The 26,723-nt window shown below is 43.0% G+C and overlaps 1 protein-coding gene across 6 annotated transcripts in view; it reads right to left on the bottom strand.

Moving 5' to 3' along the window:
• LOC104600359 (uncharacterized) overlaps nt 1-11,259 on the bottom strand; it is a 34,458-nt gene extending 23,199 nt beyond the window's left edge. The window contains exons 1-3 of one of the 6 annotated variants that reach the window (XR_016080721.1): nt 10,996-11,250; nt 10,639-10,703; nt 7,909-7,969 (exon numbers count right to left, since the gene is read on the bottom strand). The gene's annotated coding sequence lies outside the window, so the exon portion shown is untranslated. The other 5 variants (XM_088895421.1, XM_010263261.3, XM_010263264.3 and 2 more) reach the window with 5 other exon arrangements.
• Nucleotides 11,260-26,723: the final 15,464 nt, after the last annotated feature.

The following is a 26,723-nucleotide window of genomic DNA, read 5'->3' as shown; positions in this document are numbered from 1 at the left end:
TGAGCATTTGCCATTTTGTGAAAGAAATGTGTGTTTTTATCACCCTCTTTTAGCCAAGTGATCTTAGCCCTTTGTCTCCACTTTATTTCCTCTTTCACAACCAATTTGTCTATGCTATTTTTTGCTTGAGATCTCTTCAGCCTTAAGTCTTCAGAAATTGGACCCAATTCTTTAGCTCTGTCAATCTCTTCAATGGTACCTAGTAAGGCTTTCTTTTCAGTCCCCAACTTTAACATTTTCTCCAAACTCCAAATTTTTATTCTCCTTTTGATAGCAGAAAGTTTTTTTGCCAGAATAAAGGAGCTGGATCCCTCCACCTGAGTTCCTTCCCACACAGCATTCATCAACTGAATAAGACTATCTTCCTCATACCAAGCATTTTCAAATTTAAAGAGAGCTTTAACTTTCTCCTGATGCCCACAAATAAGCTGAATAGGGCTGTGATCTGAAACAGGTCTGGGTAGGGTGATCTGTCTAAAGTCCAGAAAAACACCATCCCAATTAGAAGATACCAAGAACCTGTCCAACCTCACAAGGGTAGGATTTTCTTGGTTATTTGTCCAAGTAAATCTGTTACCTTGAATGGGGATATCCATGAGATCCATGCTATTGATAAAATCTGCAAACTGCCTCATCGACCCATTTCTTCCACTCCTTATGTTTTTCTCTTCCACCGATAACGTAACATTAAAATCACCACCAATGACCCAAGGATGAGCCAAAGAACCTCTTATATCTACTAATTCCTCCCAAAAGTCCGCCCTGAGATTAGAAACTGTTGGTCCATACACATTTGTGATTTGAATAGTATTACCATCTTGCAGCTTCATGACTAGAGAAATTGAGAAATTCCCACTTCTGCAAGAAATCAAGCTACATACAGAAGGGTCCCTAAGACATAGCAGGCCCCCTGCACTCCCAGAAGCAGCCTTTGCCTTCCATCTAACCTGACCATCTCCCCAAACACTCCGAATAATGCCAGCATCAATTTTCTCCAATTTTGTTTCTTGAAGCCAAACAATTTTCGATTTCACCATTTTCAGGGAATCAAATACCACCATTCTCCTTCTCCCCGATCCCAGACCTCGAACATTCCAAGATAGAATTCTTAAGTCCATTAATACAACAATTCGAAGAAGCAAATACCCCCCAACTCAAATTCTCTTCCACCTTCTCAGTTTTTCTTTGACCCCCTTACAGCCCCATCACTACTCCCTGCCTTCTCATTCAGACCCCAAGTAAGATGCATCATTTCCCTGTTCCTCTTGGAATTCGTTAATTGGTTTAATCCAATACTGTCAAATTTGGATCAGACCGGATGGTCAGACCTCTAGAACCAGAAAGCACAAGTAAAATAGTATTTTTTGGTTTTTCAGTTCTTATAAATGTCAACTTGTTCAAGCTTAATTACCCCATTTTGGGATCACATGTGTATATGCCCTTCAGTTCTACTCCTAATCTTCTATTCTCCAATTTTTACCTTTAGAAGTACTAATTCAAAAAGTGTATGATGATTAATGTCTGGTGACTCTTTGGCTAGAGTAGCTACCATGGTCTCATAGGTACTCCTTTTTTTTACGAGTAATAGTATAATTTTATTAATTCAGAAACTGATTTAGAGTTGTGACTTCATATAACATCTCATGGAGAGGCACGAGCTGCAGCCCCTCCTAGAAGCATACAAGTAATCTAGGAATAAATTACAGAAGTCACAGCTGAGCCCAAAACAGTTCTTCCCTATTTACCCCTTGCTTGGCTAACACATCAGCCAAAGCATTTGCTGATCTCCCCACCCACTATATAGAAACCAACATATTCCTTGTCAACCAATTAAATTTCTTCATTTCATTCTTGTAGCACCATATAGCATCCTCAGGGTTGTTCAACCAGCCCACCACCACCTTGGAGTCCCCTTCAATTAGCAAATGCTCTACCCCCAAGTGGTTTGCAAATTGCACCCTTTGTACAGCAATTGATAGCTCTGCCCTGATAGAGTCTCCGAATCCTAAAAGACCCGAGTAAAGCAAAACAATTTGTCCACTCTTGTTCCTCAGAACACCTCCCATTCCAGATAATCTTGGGTTACCCATGCTACTTCCATCAAAGTTCAGCTTCAGTGAGCCTTCAGACAGAGAAGATCACCCTCTAATTATCTTGTTCTTAAAGGATGAACACCTTGCTACTGCTGACCAGTTTCTCCAAAAGTCATTAAATAAGAATTGATGAAAATTTTCCAAAGTCTTCAGCCAAAATATTGCCCTATGCAACACACGATCTTTCAATTCTTGGCTGCTCTTTTCCTTTTCTTGAAAAATTCTAGCATTCCTTTCTTCCCATAATGTCCAAATCAGGGCAGCACAAGCACATCTCCACATAATTCTCCCTCTTTTTGTAGGCCAAGAGAAAGTAGAATGGTCAAATATCATGCAAACTTCTATTGGTAAACTCCAACTGAAGGGATGGGAGATCCATCATATGGATGGCCGAACCCTGCGGGAAGGTTGGGCGAAATTTCAAAAATTTCTTTACTCCCATCCGGGAATCCTATTCCAATTTAGAAAAACTGCATTTTCAAGGTTCGTTTTTGTAAACAAACCGGACCAAATCTGAAACCAAAATTAGGAAGGGATGTACCAGATATGGAATCCACGCAAGAATGCTCCTCCCAACGTAGGTGTTCACGCCCAAAGAGTGTACCAAATCCTCCCTCCACTGAAGATGACACAGCTTAGGATGAGGCAGGATCAGCAGGTAGTTCTTCACCAAGAAATTGTGATTCTTCAGCAAGAATCGAATGGGATAGTGAGCACAGCTTCTAAATTGTTTCTTCTGGCAAGAAACAATATCAAGATCAAATCTTGATCAAATCCAAGACTGGAGATCGAACAGGGTAGGGCGGCAAGAGCAAGAAGAAAAAGAACTGAAGGCAAGATCAGTCTAACTGAGTTGTCTTCTCTCTGTATTGAGTGAGTTTGTTTTCAAGGTTCGCCCTGCTCTCTTATTTATAGCCTTAAAGAGACAATTTCCTAATCTCATTAGGAGTTTCCTGGTCCAAATCTTTATTTGGATCTGAACTCTTTAAGTAATAAGGATAATCCCTTATCTTATCTGTAGATAAAGATCAGCCTTCCTAATCAAATTAGAAGTTCCTTGATCCAAATCTTTATTTGGATCTGGACTCTTTAAGTGGATTAGATTAACCCTCTTATCTTTATCTGCTTATCCAAATCCCAGATCCGCCCCTATTTAATTAATCTAATTAACCTAGTCCGAAATGGGATTTTAGGCCCATTAAGCTTTCAGGCCCACTTCCTCTTTAATGTTGGCTAGTTTGGCTCTCTTTGTATGGCGTGGGACCCTATCATTGATCTACACATCAACCACATGGGTTCAGTCTAGCCTCTGTTATAAGGCCTAGCTGAATTCACTGTTGGATACAGTAAACTCCTGAGTCCATCACTATGGGCTCTTAATGGGCTCAACATTTACACTAAATGGTCCTTGGGTCCAACCATCTTATGAAGGCCCAAGGACTGTGGGCAGATGCAAGATTAGCCCATCAGGTATAACCCTCAATGGTCTTACACTTAACCTCTCAGCCCATAATGATCAAACACAGCTCGACAAGAGAAGACCTCTCCCTCGGCTGCAAGGTACAATGTTGCACTCTCTACTAATATGGATCCCGGGAATTAAAACCTTTTTGCAAACATTTTAAAACCATAATATATATGTATATCTCTATATAAATATATTTTGCAAAAACAAATTTCAACGGTTGAAATCAACTGCTGACAGTTTAGGTTTCCATCAGAGAGAGTGCGTCCCCAATCATTCACTTTGTCTGACAAAGGGGTTGATCCTGTCACTATGATCACCCACTCAGATGAATTCTCGGACTGTCCCAACATACCCAGGTTTTGACCCCCTCTAAGAATCTCACTGATTGGCATATCAAAGACAGCCCAATCCGACACCTAGTGCAGTATCATAATCGAGTCTAGGGGTCAGGTGTAACATTCCAGTTTTGCCCATCTATCTCCAAGGTCTAGGGCAATACTGGAATTTTGGTCTTGTTCAGGGTTTCAAGAAAAACCCACACTGCATGTACCTCAGGTCTCACCCTGACAGCTGAGACAAGCCACCCCAACCAACTTGGTGGTACATCAGTGTCAGCCTTGGCAGGATAAATCTCCCTAGATCTACCCAACAGCTGTGAAGATTCTAAACCAACACGAGTCTCATATGTGTCCAGTTTAAGGGTATTACACAGAAACACACCATAATAACATGAATCAAATACGTACTTTATTCATTTACAATAAATGTCATAATGTACATCATGCTGATTGGAGCTAAGGGCGTACACTGTCTAACACCAACTACTCCCAAACAACGAAAATAACCAAGCCCATAGGACAGCAAAAAATGGACAAGATATAAGTAGATGGTAACAATCCTCCCCATGAGCTCTACAAAGGATACACCAATTAGAAGAAATACAGAGAAAAGGTCTTCTCTTTTGTAGGTTATCTAGAGATTTTACTTTCCCATAGTATATTTCCCAATAAAAATCCATAATCTTTGGGGGAATTGGCCTACACCAAATTTCCTTTGACAAAAAGGGTTGTTGGGTAGAAAACTAAGAGATGGACTTGAAGTAAGAAGCACAACCAAAGATCCCTTTGGGTCTAGGAGCCCACACCCTTTTGTCTGGCTTGGAGGGATCCAAGCAGACCTAATTAGGGAAACAAAGTTAGTCAGAGAGGGATTCAATTTCATCATCCCTTAATTCCCTACAAAACTCAAAGTCCCAATTAGGAGCCATAGGTGTTCCTAAATATGAGACAAATTTTGAGACCACCTCTTTTTTATACAAAAAACAGAAAATAACAAAGGGAAAATGTCCTTTAAAGGGTTGTTCCCTATCTAGTTGTCCTCCCAAAAACGAACAGCATTACCAAAAAACTTCATACCTGATAAACCTAAGAAATTGAGGAAGGGTGTTGTGAATGGCCTTCCAATGTGCCACCAAGTTAGCCTGCCTTGATACACTAGCATCCCACCCATTCTCTGAACTCCCATGAATGCTTCCCACCACCTTTCCAATGGCCAATGCCACAACCATTTCCCTAACAGGGCTTGATTTTTTTTCAACCACCCTCCCTAGTCCCAAACCCCCCTCTTCTTTATTTCTACAAACAATTTCCCATTTAACCAAATGATCCTTTTTTCTAGTCCCGGTTCTCACAAGAAATCTCTCATCAACTTCTCTAACTTCCTAGCTTCCTTAGGTGGTATCCTAAAAACAGATAGGAAGTAAGTGGGTAAGTTTGCCAACCACCCTCCCTAGTCTCATAGGTACTCTTACCATCAACAACTTAGGCTATACTCTTATTAGGCCCCGTTTATATTGTTCCTTTGATTCAATTTCTGTTTCCCATAATATCCCCCACATATTGACATATTATTTGCATATAATAACATTACATCTTCAACAAGTTGGGGAGTGGGGTGGAGTGGGGAAACTGGAGATCTAGGGATCCTCCCCCAAGTTGGGGAAACTCCCCTTGGAAAGGTATCATGAAGAATTTCTCTGTTTTCTTGGAAGGGATTTCTGTCAAGATTGAAAAGGGGGATAGAACTAAACTTTGGAAGGACCCTTGGTGCTTGGATGGGCCTCTAGCTGAGTTATTTCCTCTCCTTTTTCAGTGTGCTTCTAACCAAGAAGCATCTGTGGCTGAGTACTTTTGTTCGGCTGGAGATTCTGTTACTTGGACCCTACCCCCCTTTAGGAGGAATCTTTTTGATTGGGAGTTAGAAGAGATTGTGGAGCTGATGGCTCTTCTTCAGAAGCAGAAGATAGACCTGCTTTTGGAAGACAAATAGTGCTGGAAATGGAATCTTGATGGTGAATTTACTGTTAAATCCCTTGCCTCCAAGCTTTGCAGATTGGGCCTCACTGATTTCCCAACTACACAGATCTGGAATTCTACAAGTCCTTCAAAGTCCAATTTTCTGATTTGGACGATGGCCCTTGACAAATGCCTTTCCAGATCTAATCTTGTGAAGCAGGGCATCCAAATTTTGGATTTATCTTGTGGTCTTTGTGGGTTCCTTACTGAATCGACAGATCATTTGTGTATTCATTGTCCATTCTCCTCTCAGGTTTGGGTTATGCCTAGGCCGGTTAAGGAGCGTCTCTGCTGTTGGAATGTTAAAGGCCTAAGCAAGAAAGGGAAACTGGTATGGAGGACTATTCCTGCTGCTGTCTTGTGGTCCATTTGGGCTGAAAGGAATAGTAGGATATTCTGTAATATAGCTAAGAGCCCTGAAGATATAATACAGAGAGCAGTGGACAAGCTGATCTCTTGGGTTTCTGTTTCTGTGGTGTTCAGAAGTCTGAATTTGTCTTTTTTACTTTGTTCTAATTCCTGGTGGAGATTGCAATTGCTGCGGTTTTCAAACTGCCTTTCTGGGTCTGAATCCAGCTTGTATGTGTTTTTGTTTTTGAATAAAATTACCTTACCTCTTTCCAAAAAAAAAAATATCTTCAACAATTTCAATGTATGATGAATGCACCATCCATTCAGAAACAGTTATTAGAAAATTGAAAAAAATTAAGAAAATTATTGGATCCTTAAATTTTCCTAATAATAATGAGGTCTCAATCTTGAATGATCCTTTCCTTTTGATAGTGTTGATCTGAATATGAAGGCCAAAAGTATGGTAGACATCCTTACAAAAGGCTGAATTGCACAAAAGTTATATGTTAATATGAACCAAAAAGAAGATAAAAATTAAGTAGGAGGCAAGGGAGACTTCCCTGAAGCCCTACTGCACCAGTAACCAAGATCTAAGGGATTTCCTACCTTTCATGAGAACTGTTATTTTTTTCCTCAAAAACCAAAGAGTTCTTTTTGCACCAAACCATCCATAGGACCATAGATGGAAGCACTAACCAGAGGATGTTGTTACCCCCTTTTATCAAGACCTTTTAAATTTCAGCCTATGTCAGACAGGCCTATTCACCTCTTTAAGACATTTATCTGGCATTGCTGGCCAAACCATAAAATCCACCTTGAAGGAAGTACAGGAAGAAAACAGATTTTATTACTTGGAATGATCACATCCCAGCCTGCTGGAACTTAGCTTACTGAAAGAAGAATGCACTTAGAAAATTTCAGATGCATCTTACATCCAAATTCTATTATTCCTTTGATTTGGAGCAGTTGCTAATCTTGGCATATGGCTAGAATTTTGGCCATTGACACCACCACCCTAGTTATTCAGATTTCTTCTTATTCATGGATTCCAAACAAAAACTATTACAACACCAAAAGACTGTTTTTCGGGGGGGGGGGGAGTATGTAGCATTTCATATGGCATTACCCCCTCATAGATATCATATACATATTAATTATATCATATTTTTACTGTTGTATTCATATTTATTACCTGATTAGTAAAATTATCATGGATATGTTAAAAATAAAAACAATTGTTGTGTGATTTTAATATTTATCCATTTATCTATCATTCCTTTCATAATTTGAACATGTAATTAATGACATTGACATGAAAATTAAACTATATGTGTCCACGTATTAGAAATCCAATTAGCATTTACAACACCTTTGTCCATTGCAGGATGGTTTGATAAAAGCAAGAAAATTTGTGGGTTACTGACACACCAAGTCAAAATGCAAAAGAAGAAAATCTACACCACATAATGAACAACTATATAGTTCTAGTATGAAACTTCCAATACTATACCAACAAAGGATATGCAAATTCTAAAGCCCTTCAGTAGGAATGACCTTGCATATTCAATGTCCAAAGCCATATTTGAACATAGAGTAAAAATTAATAACAAAATAATAGGATGATATAGAGAATGTTTCTAACCTTGATTAGGTGGTGGAACAGTCTGATTATGAGTAGGATGATATGTAGCAGGTGTAATCTTCTGAAAACAGACAACAAGATAACTTAAAACCTTTACAAAAACAAGAAAGTACATTTGTATCTCTTTTGTTGTCTATTTTTAGATCAAAGCAAATAGATACAACAAATTAAAGACAAATTCTGAGCATTTACTTTTGAAAAGCAGAAAAAAAAAAGGATACACGTGCAATGTGCAATCAAAATTCAAAATAAATTGTAATTAGAAGAAACGGGATGGTTGACCCATGTTCAATCAAAAAGAGGAGATCAACACCATAACAAGGGAAAAAGAAAATGTGGAATTATGATTAGAAGGGGAAGCTGTTCTGATTGTGGATTCTCATAGTTTACTTGTGGATGCTGTATGTTTATTTTCTTTTTTTAATAAATGGTTGTTGAAATATTAAGACTAAATCAGCTCAAAGAGACTAAAAAAAGACTTAATGGTTAGTGAGCTAGAACCAACGCAAGAGAAACAGAATCAAGAACCAAAAATTATATCAATCCATTTTTAATTCGGAAAGGGCTGTCACCCACTGGGATGAGGTTTTCTGGATAATGATAGCTCAGAAGTTCCCAAATTCAGACCCTGCATCTCTTGAATCTGTGTTTGGCTGTTGACTTCGAAACCTGAGTGCCATTACTTCATCTACCTCCTAATCCTGAAAGTTCCTTGAAGGTTCCTATGAAATTATGAAGTCCAAACAATGTCATTCATCACTTCCTGATCCTTGGAAAAGGAATATAGGGAAAGGTGCAGATTGGGGCCTGTTGTCACACCATGTATCTGCTCAGAATTGTACCTTTCTCAATTACCTAACTTAAAGATTGTACCCTTGCTTAAGGTTTCAAAGGATTTGTCAATCCCTTTCTGAACAGGGCACATATATGTGCCATGAGCCACTCCTGCAACCCAATTTCCATTGCTTACTCCATAGTTCACCTCTACAACCTCCTTCCACCAACTGTTAACTTCCATGCTAAACCACCAATGTCATTTCCCCACCAATGCAGAACTTAACACTTTCAAATTCTTTATCTGAAGATCCCCTTCCTCCTTTAGTGAATAAATCTTCTTCCAATCAACCCAATGGATCCCTCTCCTCCCTCCACCCTTTCCAAGCAATTCCCTTTGAATTCTTCCTAACTTCTTAGCTACCTTACTATGAATAAGGAACATAGACAGGTAGTAGGCTGGTAAATTAGCTAATGTACTTTTTATGAGTCTCACCCTCCCTCCCTTTGAAAGGTATTTAACCTTCAAAGAGGATAGTCTCCTTTCAAACCATTCCACCATCATACCACAAATTGCTCTTTAATTACACTTTCAAGAAGGCAGTGCTAAATATGGATTTATGGATTCTAGACGTTTGAATAACAACTTGAATTACGATCTCAGAATATAAAGAAAAATTAATTAGGTAGTTAATTTTTATAATAAATTATATAAATATTAATAATTGCCTCACAATCTAAGATCAAGGTTTTAAAGAGTTCGACTGATCAAAAAAAGGTTTTAAAGAGTTCGGATCTGCTCCTCACAGAGCACACCTCACACCAACCTCACGGCACGTTTCAACCATGCATTGGGAACATCTCCCCATAAATAAAAATTTAGAATTACAGAGATGTTCCAGATGCACAACTAAGATGTGCTGTGAGGCGCGCTCTGTGAGGAGCAGATCTGACCTCAGTTTTAAACGGTTAAAGGCAGATGCGAGGCAGTTGGGTGCCAAAGAGGTGAGGTGTAAGCCTCAAACTAAAAAATTAAAAATTATGGACATATTTCATAATTAATAAAGCACAAAAAAGAAACAAATAATTGAAATTTTACATAATTATGTCTGACTTTTTTAATGTAAAATGGTCCAACAACCATTAAATGTGTGTTGAATTTTTTTCAATATTACTTTTGTGAAATCTAAGCACTAAGAAAACAATGCTGTAATCAAAATAACTAATAACTACCAACTAACATATAGAATTTGATACCACAATACAAATTCTAAACTATAGAAGAAAAGATGAAAAAAGGAAGATAGGATCAAGAACAGCCTAACACAACCCAATAGCCAAATTACAAAATATGAATCCTTGAAGTTCAAAATTGCAAATTCCTGTAAAAATTACAATAAATTTTTTGAAGTGTATCTCCTATAATAAGTAGACTTCCTACCAATAGAGCTAGGCAAAACATTTAAAGTTTTAAATTAGTAGGCACACCTTCATTAAAAGCACCAACTAGCAAGCAAGGCATATCAAGCATGTTTATTTGGTTATGAAAATTTAACCAGAATTTATTCCTATTAGTGTAAGAAAGTTCTCCAATTCCCAGAAGAATAAAAAAATACCAATGTTTCAATTAAAATTCTAGTTTCAAGGCTTCAAGCCTAATTAAAGATCAAAACCTGGTTTGAACTTTGAAATCAAAATTTAAAACCCTCTTTTCTAAATTCTAAATTTCTAATGATCGTTCAAATTACATCCTTTTCTTTTCGAGCAAGTCCCTTATCACTAAAACCATGTGTTCGGCTCCATTCATTTTCTTCTTCATGTGGCAATCAAAAAAAAAAAGCATTCAGAATAACCATAGCCACAGCTTTTAATAATTATTTAACACCAAGTAACCAATTAACCGTAACAGATTAACCATGAAAAATTATGATTTAAGAAATAAGAATAAGAACTTACCTTGGTCGATGATCACTTGGTAGTCGATTGTTAGTCTGTTACAGACTTCAAATTTCAAACCAAACCTGAAAAGAAAAATTGAAAATTAGAAAAACAAAAAGTTATATTGAATATTGAAGATGTAACGATGGGAAACTCAAAGCAAAACTCTGTTTTCAGTTTATATTGTAAATAGAAACTCAAACCTTGGAGTTACCTATGCGGTAGACAAGCAAGAACCACAGGAAAATTACAAAAATAAAAAATAGTAGTAGAATAAGAAGAATAAGGAGAAGAACGGGAGAAGAAGGGAGAAACCCTTGCGCAGTTGCGCCAGAATGGAAAAAGAAGAGAAAGGGGAAAAAAAGGAAAAATTACTTGATCCTCGTTTCAATGTAGATTAAGCCGTTGAGGAGAGCACTGGAGTTGTTCTTTTGCACTTCTCACTTCTTGGTTCGAACCAGCAAGAAGAAAAGAGTTCGATTCCCACTCTCACTCGTCACTCGGAATGCTTTTTCATCTTTTTACAAACTTACCCCGTTAAAAGCCTGAAATGTTCTAGGCTACCCCTCGACGATTTTACGCCTCGAGGGTCGAGGCGAGAAACGTACGCTCATTGAAGTGAGGCTACGCTCTGCATCTTTGAGAGGCTATCAAAACCAGGCGATTTTTGGCTGCCGATTAGGAATGGCAACGGAGCGGGTTTGGGGCGGGGATCATATTCCCCGTCTCCGACCCTGATTCGGAAATTAGTTCTCATCCGTATCCGAATAAAATTTGTCCTTTATCCTTGATCCCAACGGGGATGGATTCCATTCGAATTCTCAAAATTTTTTAGATAACAGTATTTTTTAAATAAATTTACTTAAAATAAATAAAAAAATAAATGATAAATAATGTTTTAAATATGTTTTGATATAGAAATAATATAATAATATATATTTTAATATATATATAATCGGGGCCGGGGTGGGTGGGGACTTCAATTCCCATCCCTGACTTCAGCCCTAATCGGGGATTCCTATTAACCCCATCCTCATCCCCGCCCCGCTGAAACAATCCCCATCCCCGACCCCATCAGGTCGAGGAAGTCAGGTCCCCATCAGGGATGGGGAAAATTGCCATCCCTACTGCCAATAGGGGTAGATTCAAGCCAAGCCGAGCTGAATACTTAGCTATTCAAGTTCGACTCGTTGAAACTGTGTTAGGCTCGAGCTCGAGCTCATCTCAATTTAAAGCCTGCAAGTTCGAGCTCGGTTCGGCTCGAGCTCGACTACAAGCCAAGTTTTTTCTAAAAAATAAATATATATATATATATATAAATCTTTTATTTTACATACAAAAAATTAAGAATTATTTATTATTATACATGTAAAAAATAAAAAATATACATATAAAAATGTTTTTATTTTACATACAAAAAATAAGAATTATAAAAATTATTTACTATTATACATAAAAAATAAAAATTATTTATTATATATATTTATATGTATGTATGTAATAAAAATTTATTTATTTATTATACTAGGCTCACGAGCCTAACGAGCCGAGTTTTACTGGGCTCGAGCTCGGCTTGATTAGCAAACGAGCCTATATATTAGGCTCAAGTTCGACTTGTGGCCACCACTAGCTACCGAGACATATGCCTTTTGCCTCACCTTGGATGCCTTTTAAAACCATATTTAAGATAGATCTCATCTTATATAGTTTCAAAGCTAGAGAGTTAGGCTATAAGAGTTAAATTATATTTTGGCTCAGTTTGGAAGGAGTACAAATGCAAATATGTAGAGTGTAAATACATACAAAATAATACAAAATATAAGGTTTTGCACTCTACATATTTGCATTTGTACTCCTTCCAAACTCGGCCTTTAGAGGTGTTTACCTTGCATGAAAAGTAATAGATCAAGTTAGCTAACTACAAAACTAATTTTGCATTTTCAAGAACAGACCATTCTAATCCATAATTGTAAAATACAAATGGCTAAAAATGAAAAAAACAAGGGTAAATTTCTTAAACTATCTTTATGGTTTAGCCAATTGACCAAGTGTACCTTTACTGTTTGAAAATTGACTAATGATACCCCTACTATTTATGACAATTAACTAATACTTCCCTTACTATTAACGTTCCATCATAAACTACTCACATGTGCCATCACGTGATTGTTATAACTTTAAAAATACCCAATTTACCCTTTATGTTCGAAAATACCCTTTTGTTTGTGAGAGATGATTCTGATATCAGCTCAAGAGGGAGAGAGAGAGAGAGGGGAGGGGCTCAAAGTTGGTTATCTCCGGCACCGACACCGGCATCTACATCAATGTATCAGCACGATAAGGAACGAAATGAGATAACGTTTCTCTCTCTCTCTCTCTCTCTCTTGTGTGTGTATGTGTGCCTTTCATTCGTTCTCTTCTCTTGGAAAACCCAAATGATCAATTTATACAAAACCCGTAAATTTAAAGGGGAGTGAAATAGAATTTGGGTCGTGAATGGTGAAGTAAGGTCTAAAACCAACACTACACAAGAGTGGGGTGACTAGACTTACAAGGCTGGCAACAACTTCACAACACTAAGGTGGTGTTGGCGCTATTATAAGAATGGGCCTACCGATAATCAAGAGCTCCTAGAGCACCCAAAGCTGTAAAAGAATCCTACTGAATATACTAAAAAGACCAGCATCATGGAAGAGACCTTGCCGGAGGAGCAGGTGGCAGGTTTACTTTAAGGCTATGTTTGGTTTGAAGGAAAAGGTAGAGAAAGGAAGGGAAAGACAGGAAAACCAATACAAGGTTTGTAAAGGTTTCCTTACCTTTCCCTACATTTTCTTTCAAACCAAACATAGCCTAAGTGTAACATTCCCTATAGGAAGTTCCATTAGTTTACCTGGTATAGGAGCAAGCCATGCTGAAATGCAAGAAGCAATATGCTCCAGAGTTCTCTTACCAATGTCGAAAAAACAGAGGACCCAATATTTGTAACAAAGGCCTAAACACACTCGAGAATGGACAGTAAGACAATATGACCACAGACTTCTGCTCTCCTCCTCGCTTTAGCCTCTCATCCAGCCTTTGCCTATTGAATACATAACCATACGTGTACATTGGGCTATTAGCATAAATGCTATTGCTCGACCTTCTGAGTGCCCTATTATCTACAGACTTTGGAGATACCACTTTAACTATATCCGAAGAAGATACATTTCCCAATTGAGTAGTCTCCCGCCTTCGGAATAGAAAAAAGAAGATACAGTCATGAATGCTCAAGCGGCTTTGGTGTTGGCACACAGAACCATGAAAGGAACTGAAGTAATTTCAAGCTCTTCATATTGCGTGAGAAAGTGGAGGAGAAGGCAGGCGGCGATTTCTTCAACCGTTGCTACAAGCTCTCCTTTATCTCCGTTCGTAAACAGTGGCGGTTTCGGCAATGTACCCAAAATGGCAGTTTCGACAACATGCTCACTAAAAACATCATCAACAACGGCAACCATCGACGGAGAACAATGTGGATCTCCTCTTTTTTTTTCATGTGTTTTGGCCGGACCAAGCAGCGACAAATCTCCCATTCTCCTTTTTATTACCTATGTGCTTTGGTCGGACCAAGCGAGGAGAGCAACGGTGGATCTCCCTTGTTCGTATTGCTTAAGCTCTAAAAAAACCGACAGATCCACCGCTGCTCTCCGTCGCTTGGTCCGGCCAAAACACATGGCAAAGTAGCGACGGGTCTCATGTGTGTCCTGTTACTCTGTTCGTGAACCCAACAACGGTGGGGAAAAATAAGGAAAGAGAAAGTGGGAGAGGACGATGGGGAAAAAGAATGAGAGAGAGAGAAATAAGGGTTGGGAGAGAAACAGATCTAAAGGGTAAAATAGTCCTTTTATCTTTTTGTTAATGGGAAATTAAGGGATGTTAATGGTAAGGGAAGTATTAGTCAATTGTTAGAAACAATAAGGATAGCATTAATCAATTTTCAAACAATAAGGATACACTTAGTCAATTCGCTAAACTATAAAGTTAGTTTAAGAAATTTACCCAAAAAACAAAAATATATATATATATATATATATTAAAATTGGTCTTGTCCATGTTAGCATACATCTCCTTTGAGAGAAGCTATTTATCTATTTTCTCCATTTTTTGTATTTTTTCTTATATTCTTTTGTTTAAAAAATATAAAATAGTAATTGATAGAGGGAGATTTGGCCCGACCCCTTGGCCACGCGACATGTGGAAGCAACCAGGGTGACCTGGCAGAAGTGCCAGATCGGCACAACAGTAGGCCCACAACCCAAGCTCTGAGAAAACAAGTCCCGAGCTCTCCCTTCGAGGTCCTGAGCCTTACAAGGAGCACAAGGCAAAAACCCGAACTGCCCATCCAGGGGCAATTCGGGCCACACTTCTATCCGAACTCAAGACTTCACCTCACACACCACTTCGGCTCCAAGTCGCCTGACTGAACAACCGTACCTAACGCCCAGGAAACCCGTACACGGAGACGGCGCACCTGACTGATTAGGGGTCCGACACATGACAGCCGTCCTCCAACGGCCACTTGCCACCGCCATCTCAGACGGGGCAAAGACGGCCCTGGAAACTGGCAGTGGAGGTTATGACACCCGAACCGGCAACTGGCAGAGGTTATGACACCCGAACCGGCAACTGGCAGAGGCTATGACACCCGATATGGCAGAGGAAATGACACCCGATCTGGCAGAGGTAATGATACCCGAACTGACAGAGGTATGGAAGTAAGTGTATAGGGTGATTATAAAAGGCCCCCATCTCTCAAAATAGGATGTATGTGATTCTTGCGCTTTCTGGTCTTGAAGTTCTTCATTTTCCTTGCCTTCTCAAGAGCACTAACTTGAGCTTCGGAGTGTTCCAACCGGGTTCCTCCTCGGAAGTCTCTGTTTTCTTCCTTTTTTCAGGCACCTCCAATTCCATCAGAGGCGAGGTAACCGGCAGCTAGGATCGACCGGATTGCGCACCATCATTTGGCGCCGTCTGTGGGAATCTTTCAAAAAGCCTCCCCTAACCTTTAACTCTCTCAAAGAAACCTTAGCTTCCATGGCTTCCTCCAGCAGCAACAGGCACAACGCCGACTTGAATGCTGTAGGGGAACACCCTTAGCCCGCCATTGTATGCATCGGACAGTTCACCGTCCCCCTCTCGACGGACGGAATCCCTAGCCTCGATGCACCAAGCATGGTGGCACCTGTGAATGTTCCCCTTCCCCTCCCTATCGAGATAACTTTCGCCGAACCAACTGTTGTCCCTTTAGCGACTAGCCAAAACCAGTTTGATGACTTGATGCAGTGCATGCGAGCAATGCAAGCCCAAATGCAATAGTTCCAGCAATATCGGCTCCATCAGCAGCAAGTACTGCACCACATTTCTCAGTATCACTATCAACAACAGTTCCCCCAACTGCCTCTGAACCAACCACAGCTCCCACCTCGGCACCCCGCTCCGAAGCCGGTCAAGCCCTCCCCTCGGGGCGGGCGCCTTCACTGAGGAGAAGCCTCCCAACTTCAGAACCCCTTCAAGAGCCAGGCCTCATTCCCGGGCAGGAGGGAAAGACTAATCACCCCCGCCTCGCAGCTCGCCGGCGAATCGGGAACCTCCTCGCCAGTCAAGTCAGCACCTCGGCACTCCAAGTTCGAGCTCCTGCTCGCAGAGAACTAATTCGGCATCCCGGCCGCGAACTACCAACAGTCCGGGCCCATTGAGCTTGGCAACACCGAGGCAAACAGCGCCAATACCAGGCCTTCTAAGCAGCAACGAAGACGCCGATGAAGTCACCGAACTACCACCCGTATCCTGCTCGAGCTCCGAGGTAAAGAAGAAACAAGCTCGGACGAGGTAAAAGTTGCCCCTATTCTTTCAGTCCTTTCCCCCTATCATCAGAACTCCTTGCAGTCCCCATGCCCAAGGATTTCAAACTCCCTCCCCTAGACAAGTATGATGGGTCTTTTGACCCCAATGACCATGTCGATGCTTTTCCAGTCCCAAATGCACCTGGCAAGGGCTAGTGAGTCTTGCATGTGTGTGGCATTCACTACAACCTTCAGGGGAGTAGCCCGCACCTGGTACAGGAACTTGGCCCCCGGGTCGATAAGAAGCTGGACCCAGTTTGTGCAGGTATTCACCGCGCACTTTGTTACCAGCAAGCGGTGCCCCGCACTGAGGAGAACCTCCTCGGAAGAGTCTAGAGGGAATGAGAGTCCATCCGGGGCTATATCAAGCGGTTCAATGACGCGTGCTTACAAATACCGCGCCTGGACCCCGCGGTGTAGCTCGCGGCAGCCAAGAGGGGAGTGACACACAAGGAGTTCAAGTGGCACAGGGTAGTTAACCAGCCCGCAACCGTGGCTGGATTCCTCAAGCTCGCAGACAAATTCATAAGAACAGAGGAGGAGATCAACCAAAGGACTGAAGGCAGGATCGAAAAAAGGAAGAGGGAAGGTGAGCCCTCCAACTCAGATGACAAGAGAAAGAGAGACCCAGCTCAGGGGCCGAAACCAAGCCAGTCGTTCCGAGCTCCCTTAACAGGTCGGGCAGACTACACGCCCTTAAACGCGAAGTGGGCCGAGATCTTAATGACAATCAAAGATGCCCCGTATGTGAAGTGGCCACCTCGTCTGAAGGGAAACCCGAACGAGAGGAATAAAAACTTGTATTGCAGCTTCCATAGGGACCACGGTCATAGCACCGAGCATTGTAATAATCTCCGCGACAAGATAGAGGAACTTATCCGTCGCGGGTACCTACGAAATTTTGTACACCATAATAATAATAATAATAATAATAATAATAAGAGTAATAAGATAGGTCGGCAGGGAGAGCGCAGCAGAGACGCTCCCGAGTCCAGCAGCCAGCCAGCAGAACCGCAGAAGCAGCCCCCGAAGGAAAGACCAATTCGGGGAACAATCCACGTGATTGTTGGAGGATCAATCGTAGCAGGTTGCACATCGGCATCAGCCCGGGCATCAACCCGGGAGGCCGCCAGAGAAGAACAAAATCCCCCAAAGCGGCCTAGGATGGAAGACCCCATATTCTTCACCGAAGACGATGCGCGCGGGGTCCACTACACCCACGACGACGCACTTGTCATAAAAATGAAGATCAACGACTTCGAAGTCCGGCGGGTAATCATTGACTCCGGTAGTTTGACAGACATCCTTTTTAAGGCAGCCTTCGACAAGCTCCAATTCCGAGAGAGTGACTTAAAGCCCGCTAGTCGGCTTCAGCGGAGAAGAGGTCAGACCCCTGGGAAAGGTCACAGTACCTGTGGAAGTCGGCACGTGGCCTAGCATGGTAAGACTCAGTCACGATTTCTTGGTGGTCACGACCCCCTCCCCCTACAATGCCATAGTAGGTCGGACGATCACCCACGCTTTAAAAGCCATGGTGTCCACTTACTATTTGGCCATGAAGTTCCCAACGGACTTCGGCATCGAGGTAGTGCGGGGAGACCAGTTCGAGTCCCGTAAGTGCTACATTGCCACCCTCAAGGGAAAGGCCAAGGTAACTGGTGACCTCGAACTGGAGCGACCAGTGGAGCAGAACGAGGAGTGAGCTGCGTCAACAGAGAAACTGTTCCCATCCCTGTCTCGACAGGAGACCCCGCCAGATCACTTCAGGTCGGAGCGTCCTTGGAAGAACCCTTGCGATCCGAACTGGTACGCTTCTTACTTAGTAACTTAGATGTTTTTGCTTGGTCCACGGCAGAAATGCCTGGCATAGACCCTAAACTCATAAATCACAAGCTCAATATTGACCCTGTAGTTAGGCCCATTAGACAAAATAAATGCAACTTAGCCCCAGAACACTGGAGGGCGGTCGATGAGGAGGTCGAGAAACTCCTCGCAGCAGACTTCATAAGGGAAGTTCATTACCCGAGCTGGGTAGCCAATCCCGTTCTGGTAAAAAAGGCAAATGGCAAGTGGCGCATGTGCATCGACAACACCGACCTGAACCGAGCTTGCCCAAAGGATTGCTTCCCCCTCCCCCGGATTGACCGCCTAATAGACGCGACCTCGGGACATGAGCTGCTAAGCTTCCTGGATGCCTAATCGGGCTACAACCAAATCAGGATGGACCCAACCGACGAGGAAAAAACCGCCTTCGTAACCGAGTTCGGCCTATACTGCTACAAGGTCATGCCCTTCGGACTGAAAAATGCTGGGGCAACCTTACAAAGGCTTGTGAATAAGCTGTTTCAACCCTTAATTGGCACAAAGATAGAGTGCTATGTAGACGACATGGTCGTCAAGACACAGTTTTCGCATGAATTAATACAAGACTTACATTTGTCTTTCAAATTCTGCGTCAGTTTAACATGAAACTAAACCCAAATAAGTGTGTCTTCGGTGTCACATCAGGTAAGTTCTTAGGGTACATCGTCAATCGGCGCGGTATTGAGGCCAACCCGGGCAAAATAAAGGCCATCCTAGATATGAGACCACCTCGAAAGGTAAAAGAGATTCAGAGGTTAAATGGCAGAATAGCCGCTCTGAGTCGTTTTATGTCTAAGTCAGCAGACTGTTGCCTGCCCTTCTTCAAAGCAATAAAAGGCAAAGGGTTCGAGTGGAACCCAAAGTGCTAACTCGCATTTGACAAGCTCAAGAAATACCTCGCCAGTATCCCGGTGTTAACTCGGCCCGAAGAGGGCGATGTTTTAGAACTGTACCTCTCGGCAAGCGACGAAGTGGTCAGTTCGGTACTGATAAAGAAAAAAGATCGGGTCCAACGACCCATCTACTATGTTAGTAAAATATTGCAGGGAGCAGAAACAAGATATCCGGAGATAGAAAAGCTAGCCTATGCGCTGGTCCTTGCGGCCCGCAAACTCCGTCCGTACTTCCAAGCCCATACCATCATCGTCCTCACCGACAAACCCTTGAGGCAAGTATTACTCAGGCCCGAGGTCTCTGGACGATTGACGAAGTGGGCCATCGAACTCAGTGAGTACGATCTCCAGTACAAGCTCCGAACCGCTATCAAAGCCCAAGCCTTGGCGGATTTTGTTGCAGAATGCACGTTCAGCTCCAAGGTCCTTAGCCCGGTTGAGCACGAGGCCCCTAGTTCGGGTGAGCTCGATGCTCCCAGGCCGGTTGAGTCCGAGCCCCATAAGGTCACACCCAGTTCGGTATCTCTCCTGGTTAGGCCGGACACGAATTGGGATGAAGAGCCCTGGATCCTTCACGTAGATGGCTCCTCAAATCAGCAGGGCAGCAGAGCCGGTGTAGTTCTTCGCGGTTCGAGTGGCACGAAACTGGAGTACGCGCTATGCTTCGAGTTCGCGACATCCAACAATGAGGCGGAATATGAGGCGTTGATAGCAGGGCTAGCTCTGGCGCAAGAGGTAAAGGCAAAACACATAGTTATCTGCAGCGATTCCCAGCTCGTGGTCAACCAAGTTACAGGGGAATACGAAGCCCGCGAGCCAACTATGATCGCCTACTTGACAATGGTAAAAGAGGCTCTGCTTAAATTCCAGTCACACTTCATCAAGCAAATCCCGAGGTCAGAGAACGTTGAGGCTGACGCCCTGTCCCGGCTAGATAGCACTAGTGACAACACCATGAGAACTGTGTACATAGAGGACTTACCTCGGCCTAGCATTCTTCGAGGGGCAGAGGAGGTCGCTCCTGTCGCCCAAGCAGAACTGAGCTGGATTGATCCACTCGCGAGCTTCCTGCTACATGGAACCCTCCCCGCAGAACGCAACGTCGCCAGGAGGGTAGAGCGCCAGGTAGCCAAGTACGTCATGATAGACGGACGACTGTACCGAAGATCCTATATGCTCCCCTACTTGCGCTGCTTGCGACCTCCCAAAGCCGAGCTCGTACTCCGCGACATTCATGAAGGCCTATGTGGCGGACACTTGGGGGGTAGGGCCATCGCCCAAAAAGCACTACGACAGGGGTACTATTGATCAACAATGAAAGCAGATGCCGTTGGGTTAGTCAGGAAGTGCGAGAAGTGTCAAAAGCACGCCAATATTCACCACCAGCCCGTCGCCGACCTCAAATACCTCACCAGCCCGTGGCCCTTTGCAAAATGGAGTATTGACCTGCTCGGGCCATTCCCGCCAGCAACAGGAGGAAGGAAATTCCTAGTAGTGGCAGTAGACTACTTCACCAAGTGGGTTGAAGCTGAAACTCTTGTAACCATTATAGCTCGAAACGTCCAGAACTTCTTCTGGAAGAACATAGTGTGCCACTTCGGGCTACCTCGGGTGCTGATCTCCGACAATGGCAAGCAATTCGAGGACATCAAATTCCAAGAGTGGTGCCAAGACATGGGGATCCGACAAAAACTTCACGACGGTTGCGCACCCACAAGCAAACGGTCAGGCAGAAGTCACAAACAGAGCTATCCTCCGCGGACTGAAAACCAGGCTAGACCGAGCTAAAGGGTGATGGGCAGACGAGCTGCCCAGTGTCCTATGGGCATACCGAACTACAAAGAAGACCGCCACCGAAGAAACTCCCTTCAACCTCACCTACGGCACGGAGGCAGTCATCCCAGCCGAAATCGAAGTCCCCTCACTTCGGATGGAAGCATACAACGACAATACTAATAACGACGAGCTACGTACCAACCTCGACCTACTTGACGAGGTGAGAGACCTCGCGTACATCAGGACCGCGACATACCAGCAAAAGGTAGCTCGGTACTACAACGCCAGAGTTAAGAAACGAAACTTCCACGTCGGCGACCTGGTTCTCCGCAAGGTCATGGTACCTGAGCCCGGCGTTGGCAAACTTGGGCCGAACTGGGAAGGACCCTACCGAGTAAAGAGAGTACTCGGGGAAGCATACGAGCCCGAGACCCTGGAGGGTAAACAGATACCCCGGGCATGGAACATCATCAACTTAAGACGATTTTACCTATAAATGATCAAACTAAGCAGGCCATGAGCCACTACTAGAACCTAAGGGCCAGAATGCCGAGCTAACAAAGACTTTGGCACCTTAAGGCCCAGAATGCCGAGCTAACAAGGACCTCAGCACCATAAGGGCCAGAATACCGAGCTAAAGAGACCTCGACACCTCATCAACGAAAGCAATCTGCACGAGTATGTTAACTAACCCGGGCGGAGAACAGATCGGAAACATAGCCTTACTGTTAACTCGCCTCGGGGCCTAAGTCTAGCAATTTGGCAACATAATCAGCTCGGCGAAAAAAGAAAACTGCCCAACACTTTGCCAAAAAAGGGTAGGTATTCATTGCAAAATGAACTTGTTTACACTTCATCCAAAAAAAAAAACAAAAACACAAACGAGCTCACAAGCCCGGAGGTACATCTTCCTCGCCTTCAAAAGGGACTTCGATAATACCCGAAGGACCCACTTCATCTTCGGAATCCGTGTCATCATCATCTGTAGTAGCCATTTCCCGAGTGATGCGCGAAGTGGTTATGGCACTAATGTCGAGCTCGGGGTATGTGTTCTTTATCATCCATCAGCTCAACTTGAAACCCCTTCTGTACGAGCCCACCATCATGTCGTCAAAGCGTGGCGAAGCGATGTAATCCTTGACGGCTTTCACCTTCGCCTCCTCGACAGCTTGAGAAAAAATCTGAGTCTTCTCCCTGATATCATCCTGAAGGTACTCGACTTGATGCTCCAGGTCCAACTTCAGGTCCGCCATGTGTCTCACCACCATTCCTAAGGCCTCTTTGTCCCTCTGAGACCTCGATAGCTTGGCTCGCGCAACATAGGAAGCCGCTTCGGCAGCTTGTGCTCGCTTCAAGCCCCTCTCCGCCTGGATTGACAAAGCGTGGATAGAGGAGTTCACATGCCAGAACAAGGACAAATCAGCTCGGTAAAAAAAAAAAAAAACTACTTCGACTTACCGCCATGGCATGAGAGGCAGCCCGAACGCCTATGAGATTTGTAGGAAGATCGACCCATGCCGCGACCTCCTTAGGGCAAATGGCCTTCTTGCTTTTTCGGAGAGCATAGCTCGGCGTCAGCACGCTCCCAACCTCATCGTGACTTCCCGAGCTTGAAGACATAGCCCGGGTATAAGCAGTGTCGGCATAGGGAGCCCCTACCGCTTCCTGAACTGGAGGGGCCACCTCGGGCTCCCCAAGAGGCTCCATTCTCGGTGCCTCAGGCTCCGCAACCCGGGAAGGATAGGCGCAGACCCGCTTAGCAGCTCACTTCCTCCTTTTCATGCCACTGAACATACTCGCACCTCGAATCTTCTCTGCCTCCATAGCACCTGCAAAAAGGAGCTCAACGTCAAAAGACGAGAACAAAAACAAAAGCAAAAGTATCTTCGTCTGAGCAAGAAACCTACCCGAACTCAGACTGACCTAAATAAGCTTGTCCTCCGTCAGGTAGACTTCGCATTTGAGCCCAAGCCGGGCCCAGTCCTGGAGGCCGTTCACCGTATCTTCGTCTAATGCGACACCGGGGTCAGGAACGGCCAACCCCCACTCAGTAGGAAACGACCACCCCGTAGCACTTCAAACCACGAAGTAGTCCCGCTTCCATGCCGGGACCTTATTTGGGAGATCGTGTAAGAGCTTGAAGCTCGGGCGAGGTGACAAGTAGTATGCCCTCCTACGCCCGGGCAGGGGACCTGCTTGTTTCTTAAGCATGAGAATAGCGAAAAAAAATTCCAGGTCCAAGGGAAGGCAGTGTTCACATCAAAGGGAGATGGTTCCGACAAGGTTACGGATGGAGTTCGGGTGAAGCTGACCTACAGTGACGCCGAAGTGGTTCATGACCTCGACGATAAGGGGATGGAAGGGAAGGTGCAGCCCGGCAACAAGCTGCTCCTGGAATATCACGATCTTGTCCGGACCGTGCTCCCAAGGAAAGTCGCCCGAGGGTAAAATATAAGTATACTCCCCGGGCAGGTTGTATTGGGCGATAAGGGACCAAAGCCTCTCAGGCGTCATAGTTGAAGGTCCGAACTTATCTGGCACCCGACCTCGACGAGAGGTGGATTCCAAGCTACCCGAAGTGACTCGGCCTACGGGCTCAAACTCGAGCTCTACCTCGGGCCCCACCTCGGACTCACTAAGACTGTCGGGGGCAGCAGCTCGGTTCGTAGAACCGGCATTGGACCCCCCCAGGAGACTATCTAAACTACCCGAGCTAGACATCGAAGCAAAGAGGGCTGAGGACTCACTAGGAAAAGCTACCGGACTACGAAAGGTGACGCGAGCTCAAGGAACGAATGCTGAAGGATGGCGAAGGAAAGTGACCAGGGGCCCCCCACTATTTATAGCCACTGTACTCGTGCATCAACGACCAAGATCAAAACCATCCAATGGCTCCCCGCGAAACCGGTTGCGCACCCCCCGAGGAGAAGTCAGTTTGGCACGCATTTTTTACGTTCAAAAATTTGAAATCGTTTACGCGCGTGAGCTACACGTAGCTTGGGATTGACCCTTGGTCGAACCAAGCTGACCCTGGTTGGGCCAAGAACACAAGCAGGTCAGACCGGAGAAGTTCCAAATCAAGGCCAAAGCGTCACGAGGCAAATCCACCCGTCATCCCGTGAACTCCCCACGTCGGGTTAGGACCCCGGGCACAGGGAGTGGGGGGCAATTGATGGAGGGAGATTTGGCCCGACCCCTTGGCCACGCGACATGTGGAAGCAACCAGGGTGACCTGGCAGAAGTTCCAAATCGGCACGGCAGCAGGCCCACAACCCGAGCTCCGAGAAAAGGAGTCCCGAGCTCCCCAAGGAGGAACCCGAGCTCTCCTTTCGAGGTCCTGAACCTTGCAAGGAGCACAAAAGGCAAAAACCTGAACTGCCCATCCAGGGGTAGTTTGGGCCACACTTCTATCCGAACTCAAGACTTCACCTCACACACCACTTCAGCTCCAAGTCGCCTGACTGAACAACTGTACCTGACGCCCAAGAAACTCGTACACGGAGGCGGCACACCTGACTGATTAGGGGTCCAACACATGACAGCCGCCCTCCAACGGCCACCTGCCACCACCATCTCAGACGGGGCAGAGACGGCCTTGGCAACTGGCAGTGGAGGTTATGACACCCGAACTGGCAACTGACAAAGGTTATGACACCCGATTTGGCAGAGGAAATGACACCCGATCTGGCAGAGGTAATGATACCCGAACTGGCAGAGGTATGGAAGTAAGTGTACAGGGTGATTATAAAAGGCCCCCGTCTCTCAAAGAAGGATGTATGTGATTCTTGCGCTTTCTGGTCTTGAAGTTCTTCATTTCCCTTACCTTCTCAAGAGCACTAACTTGAGCTTCGGTGTGTTCCAACCGGGTTCCTCCCCGGAAGTCTCCGTTTTCTTCCTTGTTTCAGGCACCTCCAATTCCATAAGAGGCGAGGTAACCGACAGGTAGGATCAACCGAATTGCGCACCATCAGTAATCATTCCTTATCTTGATTAGATTAAACAACCAATGAGATGCACTTTCCCATAACCTAAATAATCTATTCTCCTAAAATTTCTCCTAAATTACCTCCCCCACTTTCTCCAAAATTATCTCTAGTTCTTATTTATCTTCTAAATTATCTCTAATTCATATTTATCTCCAAAATTATATCTAATTCCTATTTATCCTCTCCCCTACTTTTTAACTTTTTCTATCTAAAGAAAGTTTGGATTAAAAAATTTAAGAATTATTTAAATATTAATTTTACAATAATAGTGTATATTCATTATATATTTATATATACTATAATTAATATTTATTTTATTTATAGTAATTATTTAATATTTTTTTATAAATTTGCTTTCAATAATTATTGATAAATCTATTTTTATTTTTTATTTAATAGAAAATGATAAATAATTATTGGAGATTAAACAACTATTATTTAATTTTTGAAATTTAATTTGTTGTATTTATTGTATTTTCATTATAATTTTTGTAGTAATTATACTTATTAGAGATTAAAATATTATTTGAGATTGCATTATTTATTGACTAATTTTGTATATTTTTAATATTTATAAACTTATTTTCAATGATTGTGTATGTTTGCTATAAGTTTTCAATAATTATTGGAGATTAAACTATTGTTATTTATTAGAGATTAGACTGCAAATTTAGTTGAAATTAGGAGTGTTCAATGATTGGTTCAGTTCAGTTTCAGTCTGTTTTTCCAACCAAATCGGTCTGGTCAAGTCTCAGTTTGTCACTCAAAACCGATTGATCATTCGTGAAAACCCACAAAGTTGGATTGTATCGATTTGGTTCTATTTTTGGTTTAGTTTATTTATTCGGAATATTTAAATCTATGATTTGCTTTTGCTTTAAAAACAAAAGCAGAAGCAAATAATGACAAAATGTGCAAAGTTATTTTGGATTAATTTGTATTTGTGCTACCCATTATGGGCCAAATGTGCTTTTCACAAAACACAATAAGGCTCAGTTTGGAAAAAGTACAAATGCTAATATGTAGAATGTAAAACCTTATATTTTGTATGTATTTGCACTGTACTTATTTGCATTTGTACTCTTTCCAGACTAGGCCTAAGGTGCAAATTAATATATATATATATATAAGCCACGTGACAAAAATTGTGACACATGGCAAAACATGTCATGTTTGATCTCATAAATATATAACATGTGGCAAAATATTTGTCATATAACAAAAGAATTGTGAATACATGACAAAATATACACTATTTATCAAGTATGCAACGTGCATGGTGAAATATATGCCAAGTTTGACAGCAAAATACACATCATGTGGCAAAATATATGCCACATGGCATCAATTTGTTTCACACGGCACAACTATGTATCAAATAGCATTTTTATATTACATTTTTTATTGACAAAAGCTAAAGATTCCTTTTCGTTTTCTAATATTTTTGTGGAACTTGTACTAATATGCTATTCTCACCAAATATAAATTTCCATTTTTACAACGGTAGGATGGAGTTTGTGTTCTTATGGGGAAATGACATAACCGGTCAACCAACTTTTATTCCTATGCAGTACTGTTTTCAAAACCGGACCGGACCGGAAAAACCGGGAACCGGTCACCTGATCGGTTCCGTTAAAACCGGGAACCAGTCACTTGATCAGTTTTGTTTTTTTTCAAAACTGTTTTTTTTCCTAAAATCGTTGATT

The sequence above is a fragment of the Nelumbo nucifera genome, chromosome 1 (assembly GCF_055504915.1).
Source record: "Nelumbo nucifera cultivar China Antique chromosome 1, China Antique-T2T, whole genome shotgun sequence".
In the NCBI taxonomy this organism is placed as follows: domain Eukaryota; kingdom Viridiplantae; phylum Streptophyta; class Magnoliopsida; order Proteales; family Nelumbonaceae; genus Nelumbo; species Nelumbo nucifera.
Note: the sequence above shows the minus strand (reverse complement) of the source record. Positions and strands in the feature narration are given on the sequence as shown.